Genomic DNA, 11,536 nt, shown 5'->3' on the forward strand with positions numbered 1-11,536 from the left:
GAAAAAACTAACAAGAATATGTTTTGGACTCCATCTCTCTTCTATTCTTGAGTGAGCTTCCTCTTGTGTGTATGGTGTGTGTTTGGCACAACAACTCAAGCAGGTCCCCCCATCATGTTATTTGTGATATGGTATTAGAGCTGCATCACCGATAGAGGCTAGTTTTGGAGGTTGAAGTCAAGGAGAAGAAGTAATGATTCGAGTAAGTAAAGAATGGGTAAAAACCTTTCCCATTGTCCCACTCTTTCTTTTATAGTGCTTGTAGAGGCATTGGAAGTAGGGTAGACCAAAAATCTCAGATTGCTGTGAGATTTGCTATGCACGCACAGCATTGTATATTTTATAAATAAGCCCCTTTAAGACTTATTTTTTGATTTTTTTGCCATCTAAGGCTATTTTGAGTCCTATTGTACCCTCTTGAAATTCCATGGATATTTGCTTTTCATTAATATATAACTTCATTTGCTCTTGAGCTGTCTTGAGATTGACCTTACATTGCTAAAGCAAGGTTTTCCACCTAGCTCACTTGAGAGCTTTATCAAAGTTGTCTCATGTAGCCTTTGTGTTTCACTCTCTACTTGGCCCAAAGATGGAGGAGAGAGAAAATAGATTATGGGAGAGAGAAAGAAGACCATGATAGGAGAGACTGAGGAAAAGTGGAGAGAGAAAGCAAAGGAAGCCATGAAAGTTGTGAGAGAAAGCTTGGAAGATCAAGAGACTTCTTATACTATGATGATGGTGATAAAGAAATAAGCCTCTTAGATCTTTATATTCCTAGGCTAGTGTAGCTCAAGGCCATATATCAATTATTATAAAAAATAATTATTTTTTCCTTCATTACAATATGTCTATGGATTTTATAGCACACAACAAAGACCTAGACACCTTCAAACCAAACCTCTAAGCTCTGATACCATGTGAAATATGCGGGATCTAGAGCATGGCAGATGCGAAAGCTATGGAGGTTGAAAGAGGAAAAAGAAACTCATGAAGACATTGACCCTGACTAGGACAAATTGTTACACAAGTGAATTAGGTTCCAAGATTGAGACTTGGACGCATGAACACAATCTTGTGTATTGATAGTGACATGACACTTTACTGGAAAGAAAAGAGTACTATCATTGCATTAGAAAAAGAGTGCAAGTATAATGCTTTATAGGATTTGAGTGGTGGTACTTTCTCCTAATATGCATATGGGACTCTGGTCCCGAGCCCTCACTACTCCTCACAAAGGGACTAAAGTAGGTGTGATTGCAAATATCTCAACAACAAAGAGCCAAGCAAGCTGCCATTGAAGGTAGAAGATTCCAGTGGAGCATTAGGTGAGGAGGCCACTCCCTTGAAGGAGTCTGATCTATATCCAAAAGCAATCTGTGGGACCTTCATCTACAAAGTGGAAGGTGAAAAGAAATTAACTTTTGTGGATGCATATGGTATTGAACGTCACCTGAAGGTGGATAACATTCTCCGAGAAGAGGAGTTGTCGATCCTGTGCAACCTACTAAAGGAGAACTTGGATGTGCTTGCATGGTCGTATAAAGATCTAAAGGGGATTGATCCCACGGTGTGCCAGTATCACATTGACCTAGATCCCGATGCCAAGCTTGTAAGGCAATGTCGGAGGCACATGAATCCAAATTACTCAGCCTTAGTGAAATCAGAATTGTTGAAGCTATTAAAAGCTGAGTTCATTTATCTAATGGCCAATAGCAAATGAATTTCTCCCATCGTGGTAGTACCCACCAAGAAGAATGAAAAGATGTGAATATGTGTAGACTTTTGGAAGTTGAATTCCAAGACAAAGAAGGATCATTTTCCTATTCCTTTCATATATCAATTGTTGGATACAATGGTTGCACATGAGCTCTACTCTCTCTTGGATGGATTCAGTGGATATAACCAAGTCTAGATAGCAAAAGAAGATCAATCCAAGACAACCTTTACAACAAAATGGGGTATCTATGCTTATAGAGTGATGTTGTTTTTGGGATCTATAACGCCCTTGTGGCCTTTTGAAGAGTCATGATAGCCGTATTTCAAAATCAACTACATGATTTCATTCTATGTCTATAGTCTAATCCATGAGCATTGTTGGGGACACTTAGAGCAGTGCTTTGATTGATGCCGAGAGTATGGGATCTTCCCTCAACTCTAACCAATGTATCTCAGAAGTCTCTTTAGGAGTTCTTCTGGGCCACATTGTCTTTGCACAAGGACTAGCAACAGACCCTACCAAGATTGAGAAGATTGCAGCTCTAACAACACCAACTAACCTTAAATAGTTGAGGGGATTCAGCTCTTGAGGAAAGATATCAAGTTCATTTAGACAGATGATTGTGAAGATGCCTTCAACACTCTAAAGTAGTGTTTGATTGAAGTACCCATCTTGCAACCTCTTGATTAGACAAAGGAGTTTCATGTGCACACTGATGGATCTATAGAAGGCTTAGGCATAGTCCTTTGCCAGAAAGGCAAAACCTCTCATAAGGCTACTATAGGATAGACACCTTTCGAGTTGGTGTACGACACAGAAGTTGTCTTCCTCCCTATCGAGTTAGAATTACCCTCTTTGCGAGTGGCTATCACAAAGTGCTTGGGAGATGATGAGTCCCTATAGTGTCGTCTTCCCTATTGAGTTAGAACTACCCTCTTTGCGAGTGGCTATCACAAAGTGCTTAGGAGGTGGTGAGTCCCTACAAAGCCACCTTTCCTATTGAGTGTTAGAACTACCCTCTTTGCGACTGGCTATCATAGAGCCCTTGGGAGATGGTGAGTCCCTACAGCACTGTCTCTTGCACTTGGAATGTTTAGATGAAACACAATGGATGGCCTTATAACAGTGTATAGAAGCCACACAAGCTCGGCGAATGGCTTACCATGGTAGCTTCATTAAGCATGAAGAATTCAGGGAAGATGACCTAGTCCTTGCCTATGATTCATGCTTTGGTAAGTTTCTAGGGAAGCTCCAATAGCAATGTTGGATAGGCCCCTACAAGGTACTCATCGTTGTCAACCCTAACAGCTCTATTCAAGTGCAAGTTATTGATACCTCTAATGATCCCTTCCTTATTAATAGTTACCACCTAAAGAAGTACTACCCTCCTAGGGTTCCTAACAATCATAGATGATTGTCCCTCTCCCTTTTGGGCATCGCTCCTTACTACTCATGATGTTGTTACTAATATCAATCATTCTCTTTATGATGATGTGGCATCATTCTTTCAGCCCCTCACCTCTACCTATTACCTCTGTTATCCTCCTATTCAATCCAACCGACATGGCGAGGTTGGTTTTAATCTATGGTGTTCTACCATTTACCTGAAGAAAAAAAGAAAAAAATAATAATAATATAGGTCATGAGAGAAAAGGACTTTGATCCTTGTCATGTCAACCTGCTCTTCGAGAAAAGGTGAAAATACCCTTGGGAGTAGGGAAAAAAAGAGAAAAAAATAATAAATAATAAATCAAATCAAAGAATAATAAAAATTGTTATGGAAGAAAAGAAAGAAATTCATTGTCATAATAGGCCTCGTTCCAAGAAAAGGTGGTAAATACCCTTGGACGGGAAGATGGATGTGGAAAAGTGGCAACACCCTGCAATCCAAAGAAATTGACTCCTCAATGGAATCCCCATGATCTAGCTCCAAAGATGCCTCTCTTGGTGTGCCAAGTCTTATGCTTTGACAGTTGCATCTGATCTCCCCATAATATTACCTCTTCTACATGCAATGCAAGTGTATGATTTGTTGGCTACCTCCTTGGCTATACCTCTTCATCAGCAAACACTATTTGACATCATCAACAAGACGAAGCTGGTCTTCATCGAAAAACCTTGAGTGATGTAAGCTTTTATCCTAATTGGATGGGGATGTGAGTATGGGTTTCCCTCATGTATCTATCAACAGAGCGTGAGATAAGGGGGACGGAGCGTGACTGGTTTTCCCTTCAATCAACTCTGAGAGGTGCAAATTGAGGGATGCTACAAAACTAGTACCATGTATGTTTTCGCTTTCCTATGCACACACAGGATGGGCCTCTACCATTACCATAGGATACGTCACTCTGCTTTGTGCACTGCACTGCAAGGCTCCCTATCCTGCCTTCTTGCAACTATGCCAGATGGTTTGGGATACACTGATGCACTATCAATTGTGCATGTTGGCATACTCCCTATGCATCATTTTCCTTATCGATTTCTCAATTGGATGTGAGATATGGGTTCTCTTTCCTTCCTCTTTGAGTGATGTGAGCCATGGGGCAAGAGATTGATTTATCATTCTCACATGAGCACCTGTTAAGCTAAGTGATATATTCTTTATCATCGATAACTTAACAAGTCTTTATCAACAATGCTACCTCCTTGGGTGTTGCTGCATGGTCCCTACCATGCTAGATGTGTATTGTGGTGAGCTTTGGTAGCTCGCGCAGGTGACTCCGACCCCCAATGCTGGGTGAATCTATCTCGACCATCTGAACAAGCCAAGTATTTCTAACCCTACCTCTTGCATTTCTATATGTATGTCATGTCTTAAGTGTGAGGTTTGAGTCCAGTACTAGACCCCTGCTGATTAGACAAACCCGTCCATTAAGGTTTTAAGAGTGGGGATGCATCCTTACATGTCTCTTGTGCACATACTCATGAACACACCGCTATATGATCTTCAAATTATGTAATGTCTTCTCTTTGCCTTGTTGGCACCCCTTCCCTACCAAACCATCCTATTCTACCCCGTCCCCAGGGGTCTTTACTTGCCCCTTTAGCCTTTTTTCTTATTTTGTCATTCTTCTATGTGAATGCATCTTATATTCACCAAAATTGAAATTCAACCTTACCTTCATGTTTGTCCCTTTGACCCCGATACTTTTCCTTTTTATTTCCCTTTGTTCTGAGCAACGGTTACTCAATTATTGATTTTTGAAGATTTTTTGCAAACTAGATGTGTTTTCATGTGAATGTACCTTTCTCGTGCCAAAACTACATTTTGACCTAATAGCCCTAATCTTTCCTTTCTCTTGGACATTTTTCCTTTTTACATCTCATCATTTCGATGCACAGATTGGCCATTATTCATTTATGTGTGTTTGTGGGTCTTTTCTCCTGTGATTTTTGTTATTTTTTCATGTGAACACATTTTTTCTCATCAGAATGGTGTACTATTTAGATAGCCTTGAGTCGTGTGTCCAACCCAACATTTTTTCTTTTCTCTCCCCTTTGTTCCAACACATGGATTTCATGTTATTCATTTTTTATTGTGTTTTCATATGTATTTTTGATATTTTTTCATGTGAAGGCACTCTCTTGCCACCACCACAACCGCATTCTAACTTAATAGCCCTATCCAACACCATTACCTAACATTTTTCATTTTCATTGCACTCTATTTTGACTAATGGATTGTCTTGAATTAATTTTTGTTCCATTTTTTGTGTGTATTTTTGCCATTTTTCCATGTGAATACCCATATTTCTCCCCCAAGACCTATATGTTGATTTGCTGGCCCTATCCATTTGATCAAACCAAACCCTTTTTCTTTTTCCTACACCCCATTGCAGCAAATGGAATTTCCATTATTAATTTTCAATCCTATTTTTGAGTGAATTTTATAAATTTTTCATATGAACGCCTATTTTTCATGCAAAACATATCATTCATATTGTCCATCATGTTCCCTTTATCATCTTGCCCACTTTTCCCTTTTGCTACACATCAATCCAATGCCCGAATCTTTTCGAATTAAATTTTTCGAGAATTTTTACCTCATGGCCCTACTTGTCCATGCGGCCGCTTGATTTTTGCCTTGAAATGCGTGCCGTTGGATCCAATGTTTTATGATCGATCCATCGTGCTCCTCCCTATCTATTCATTCCCATTGTCATAACTTTTTTTACCTCGCCCCATGCTTGTGCATGGGAGAAGGGGGAGGGGAAGGGGAATTGCACCTTTTTATATTTAAAAAACAACCTCCCACCTATCGGTTCCCTCTTCTTCTCCCTCTTCTTCTTCTTCTTCTTCCTCTTCTTCTCCTTTCTCTCTCCCCATCCCTGCCTCCATCTCCTCCACCCCCACTTCCCTTTCCTCCCCTCCCTTTCTTGCCACTGCCCCCGCCTTTTCTCCCATTGGCCATTTGTTGCTCACCGCTAGCCTCACCCCCCAAGGCCCTCGCCCCCAAGCATCACCTTTGCCTCTTATCCCCATTCCATCCACCCCCACTCATGCTGCTCCACCCTCCCCCCACCCAACCGCCAACCCACTACCCACCCTCCCTTGCCCCCTTTCCCTATCCTAACCCCCATCCAACTGCCAACCTGCTACCCACCCTCCCTTTCCCCCTTCCCCTATCCTAACCCCCCATCCAACTGCCAACCCACTACCCTCCCACCCCCATGCCCACTACTCCACCCTCCCCCCACCCAACCGCAAACCAACCTGCCCTCCCCCGCCCCCTTCCCCTATCCTAACCCCCCATCCCCTCCACCCACCTCCACCTCCACCTCCACCTCCACCTCCACACCCCCATCCTCCTCCCCCTCCTGCCCCTCAATGCTCACCCTGTCTGTTCACACATATGCTCCTCTATGTCTCTTCATTCTCAGTGCTACAAATTTTTTTACCCCGCCTTGCACTTGTGCATTAGACGAGGGGAGAAAGGGAATTGCACCTTTTTAATTTTTTTAAAAATACACTCACCCGTCGGTTTCCTCTTCTTCTTCTCTCTCCTTCTTCTCCTTTCTCTCTCCCCATCCCTGCCTCCGTCTCCTCAACCTCCACCCGCACCGCCCTTCCCTCCCCTCCCCATTTACTCTACCCTCCCTTTCTTGCTATTGTGCTTGCCTTTCCTCCCACTGGCCCTTCACCGCTCATCGCCACTGGCCTCATCCCCTAGTGCCCTCGTCCCCCAGCTTCACCGCCGCCTCATATCCTTGCTCCATTCTCCCATGCACCTGTTGCTCCGCCCTCCCCCTACCCAGCCACCAGCCCGCTGCCTGCCTCCCTTGCCCCCTTCCCCTATCCTAATCCCCCCATCCCCTCCACCCACCACTCCCCCCCCTCCTCCTCCTCCTCCTCCTCCTCCTCCTCCTCCTCCTCCTCCTCCTCCTCCTCCTGCCTCTCCCTACCCCACCAACACCCTCCCCCAACCCCCATCGCCCCCCTTCCCACCCAACCCCCTCGCAAGCACATCCCCCACCTCCATAGACTCCTTTCCCACCCACTTATCTTGTTCTTGCAGGTTGGAGCGACTCAGATTTGGGCGGTGATGTGGACCACAGGCGGTCTACTACAGGTTATTGTTTTACATTGGGTGCAGGTGTTATCTCATGGAGTAGCAAGAAGCAGCCCACAGTAGCCCTTTCGTCTACTGAGGCGGAGTATCGGGCCGTGTCTTCCACCACATGAGAGAGTTTTGACTATAGTTTACTTTTCAAAGTAAAAATTTCTTCTTCATTTTTCTTCTCTCTCTCATTATGTCTCCGTTTGTGCCCCTCTCTCTGCTACCCGCAATAGCGTGTGATCACCTTTGGCATTCCATGGCCTTTATTGGGTTGTCGTGCCGCTATTCGCACACAGTGTGAAAAACTATAGAGTGCATCATCATCTGGCTTTCTTATTGATCAAGAGATTCAATGCCATATTAGCCATTAGTATAAGTGTCCATAGTATGGATGGTTCAAAAATACTAGATTTTTGGACAAGTTTAGCATTTTTTTATATTTTGGATATTATTTCTTGTAAATATCCTAAAAAGTTGTAGAAAACTTCTAGAATAGGGTGGCATTAAAAAAGCAAGTTTCTTTTTTGATCAATTTATGAGATTTCATGCAAAAAGAAGGATTGGCGAAATCGCGCGACCCGTGATCCTAGTTTATAGGCAGCAAATAGCACTCCGAAAAACTGGGAGAAAAAGAAGGAGTAATCTAGAAGAATTCTAACTAGGCATCCTGGGTTTACCCCCCCTTTTAGAGCCAACGGAACCATCAGATTTGTGGCCTAAGTAGTAGAGAAGAAGTTATTGTTTTGATGCATGTTGTTGGTCTACAAGGGAGCTCCAAGAGATCTAATGCTTGGAGATTGCTTCTGAGTAGAGCCAGACAAGAAATTTGTTTATCTTCTCATGTTCTATCAATGCATAGTGCTTTGATTCATTGTGCTTTGTCTTTAACTTGTGTACCTCTTGTCTAATATTTTTCTTCTCTTCTATCTCCTATTCTCTACTTCCTTCTATCTCTGATCCTCAGTGGACCTTTCGACGAAAAACCCTCTGACATTGGTGAGCCCGATGTGAAAGGTCGTCAAAAGGAAACACAAGAAGGGAGAACCTTCAAGCACAATTTCTAGTGATGTTTTGCAGCAGTTAGTGCAAAATATGAATATGCTTATGCATGTACAACAACAACAACAGGTGATGCATGCTTCTACTCAAACAAAAACTATTGTGATGAATGCTATGCAAGCAATTGAGCGTGAGATGAAGTTGTTTAATGGCAGGAATGTATCTGCATATTTGCATACCTATGCTCAAAAGATGGAATTCTTTGGGGTGGCTCAACTTGCATGGAGCCAGTATTTTGTACGAGTCATTGTACATGAATTAAAATCTTGAGTTATTGAATTATACATGCAAGATGTTGATTGGGTAGCTTTCAAGAAGACACTCAAGGAAGATCTTTACATTGAAGACACCAATTTGATTACCCGCAAAACTTTTCAAGAGTGGGTTCTACAACCCAATAAGGGTCTTGTGGCTACAGAGTTATTAAGAGAATTTGAAAGTCGATTTGAGCAATTAGATCTTGTAGAATAGCAAGCTCTTGCAAGTCAGAAAATTGAATTGTTTCTACAAGCAGTAGATCCTGAGCTTCAAGAGAAGCTTGATGATTTGCTAGAGGATCAAACTACAAAGAAAGGTCTTAAAACAGACTGGAGGCATGTTAAGGAAGTTGTTACTGCAGTGGTGAAAAAGCATAGAAGAAGAAAAAGATTGCATCTATCTAGCTTGCTCAATGTTACATGCAAAACAGTTGAAGTACCCAATAAGCCACCTACTTCTGTTGCTAACCCTATGGCTGCACTTGTTGCTCCTATTGTTAGACAAGATGTATTAGATGAATTTGTCAAAGGCATGTGGGATCTTTAGTTGAAGGTCGCAAAATTGCATGAGAAAGGACAAGAGGAAAGGGGATGGGTAGCAGCCCCTAGACCAAGGAAAAGATGTATATGGTGTGATAGTTGGCACCATGAAAGGAAGGATTGTGTTGCTTATCAGGAGGACTTGGCATGACAACTCATCTTTTGGAAAGATGGAAATATCCATGCACAAGAAATGGGATTGCCTCTTGCTTTGAATTTTGGAAAGGGAGGCATGCAAAAGTTGTTGGAAGACTTGATTGTCTGAAATGCTTATGCAGCTATACATGCTTCTACTTTTGGTCTATAGTTGGATAGAATGCCCGGCCAATTGGTCCAAAGGCTACAATATGGACACATGCTTTACATGCAGTGAAAAGAGGAAAGTTATTGATAGTGAAATGTCTCATGCAAGGTGAGACATTTACGACATAACTGGCTAGGAATCATCGATAGATACATATTCAGTGCATGCATATTTAGAAAAGGTGTGAAACACAAATGTACTTGTGGAAGAGAAACAAAATAGAGATGAAGATAATGCAAGGATATCTAAAAGAGTGACAAGAAAATGTGTGGATCATCCTAAAGCTACAAATCATCCACCTCCCGAGTATGTTATGAAAGAGGTTGGTCAGGAGCAAAAATAGGATAGCAAACAAGAGGGCAAAAAGAAGGGCAAGTAACCAAGATATAAGTTGTAGACAGCCACAGATCTTAAGAAGGTTCTTGAAGAATGGATCTTAAATAGTTGGGTGGAATTCATCTTGGGAGAGGTGCTTGGCATTGCCGAGCAAGAATTTCATGACAAAATCATTAATATAATTAAGAGGAAGTGTCAGTTTCTTGGTGATACCACTAGTGCATTGCTGCAATTTGAAGACAAAACTAGTTTGTTGGGTATTCGAGTTGAATATGAGCATGATGTAAGTACTGGTATATCTATGCAGGATGCTACTAATCAGTGGACAGCATGTGGAAAAGAGAAGAAAGTGGCTGTTAACTTGTAGCAATATGCATGATGGAGTAAGGCAGATGCAACAATATGGGGAAGAGACTCTAGGATTTATTCCTCGAAGTCATTACATAAGAAATCACTAGGCCAGAGCTACCACCGAAACGGTAGTGAAAATAGGGGAGCGTGAAACTCCTTGTGTTGCTTTGCTTGATCATGGGTGTGAGATTAATATCATTGAGCGTGGATTGTATGAGAATGGTGCATGGCCTATGGACATTGATCATGGTTGGTGTATGAGGGCTACAAATAATTCTTTGGGGGAGCTCTATGATGCATGTCCTAACGTGAAAGTGACGATTGGTGATGTACAAGAAGAGAAACACTTCTTTGTGCAAGATAATTCCTCATATGTAGTGATTTTGGGACAACCCTATATTACAGGAATGCATATGGAAACAAAGGTAGTTGATGATGGTTTTTCTTATGCAAGAGTTAGAAGCAAGGATGGGAGGAAAGTAGTCCAATTTCTTACTGTTTTTGCTAATCATCCTAAGAATCAAGATACGCTTCAAGAGTCTCCTTTGCCTCCAAATGCAAGGGAATTCAAAGACCTAGATTTTCATTAAGCACTACTAAAATGCGAGGCTACAATAGTGTTGTTCACAGGATGCACTTGTCTCTTGATGGAATGAAGCATGTATTTACTATTGGTCATTCTCGGTTTATAGCAAACAGTTCATGTTGGTTTAAGCCTATGGAAGCTATGTGCAAGGCTGAACGCATATCTATGAAATGAGCTACTAAGGAACTGAGTGCACTGGGATTGTTAGCTGAAAATGAAGGCATTTCGAGCATCTTTTATGGGTTGAATATTAATGACATGATGGCTGAAATTTTAGCAACTATACATGCAAAAAATGAGGCTGAAAATAGAGTGTTGTCATTATGTTCTTTGGACATGTATGATGTTATAGCATTGTTTGCTTAGCAGGAAGGATTACAATGGGCTGACATAGTTGTGGAGACAAAGTATAAGACGGTTGACAAAAAGGTGAAACCAGTTGCTTTGCCGCTTCCACCAAAAAGTGAGGGTCTATATGAAAGCAGCCAAGATTAAGGGATCCTAAAGATATACGTCATCACTTTACATCTGAAATATTACAGGAATTGAAAGTTGGTGGAAAAGGGTTTCTTTTACCTGCTGAAAGAGATTTTTTAATGCAGATGTTGTCTAGACATGGAAAAGCATTTGCATTTCAGCCAACTGAAATAGGTTGTGTAGATCTGAATGTTGTCTCTTCTATGGTAATATTTACTATGTCACATGTACCATGGAACTTGAGGCCTATTCTAGTGCCTAAAGCTTACTTGCCACCAAAGCTAATGGATTTGCTAAATGAAAAGATTCGCATGAAGATCTTGGAGCCCTCTTTAGCCCCATACTCAAATCA

The sequence above is a fragment of the Lygodium microphyllum genome, chromosome 24, assembly GCF_053477565.2.
Source record: "Lygodium microphyllum isolate KBCC chromosome 24, Lygodium_microphyllum_v1.1.10, whole genome shotgun sequence".
Lineage (NCBI taxonomy): Eukaryota > Viridiplantae > Streptophyta > Polypodiopsida > Schizaeales > Lygodiaceae > Lygodium > Lygodium microphyllum.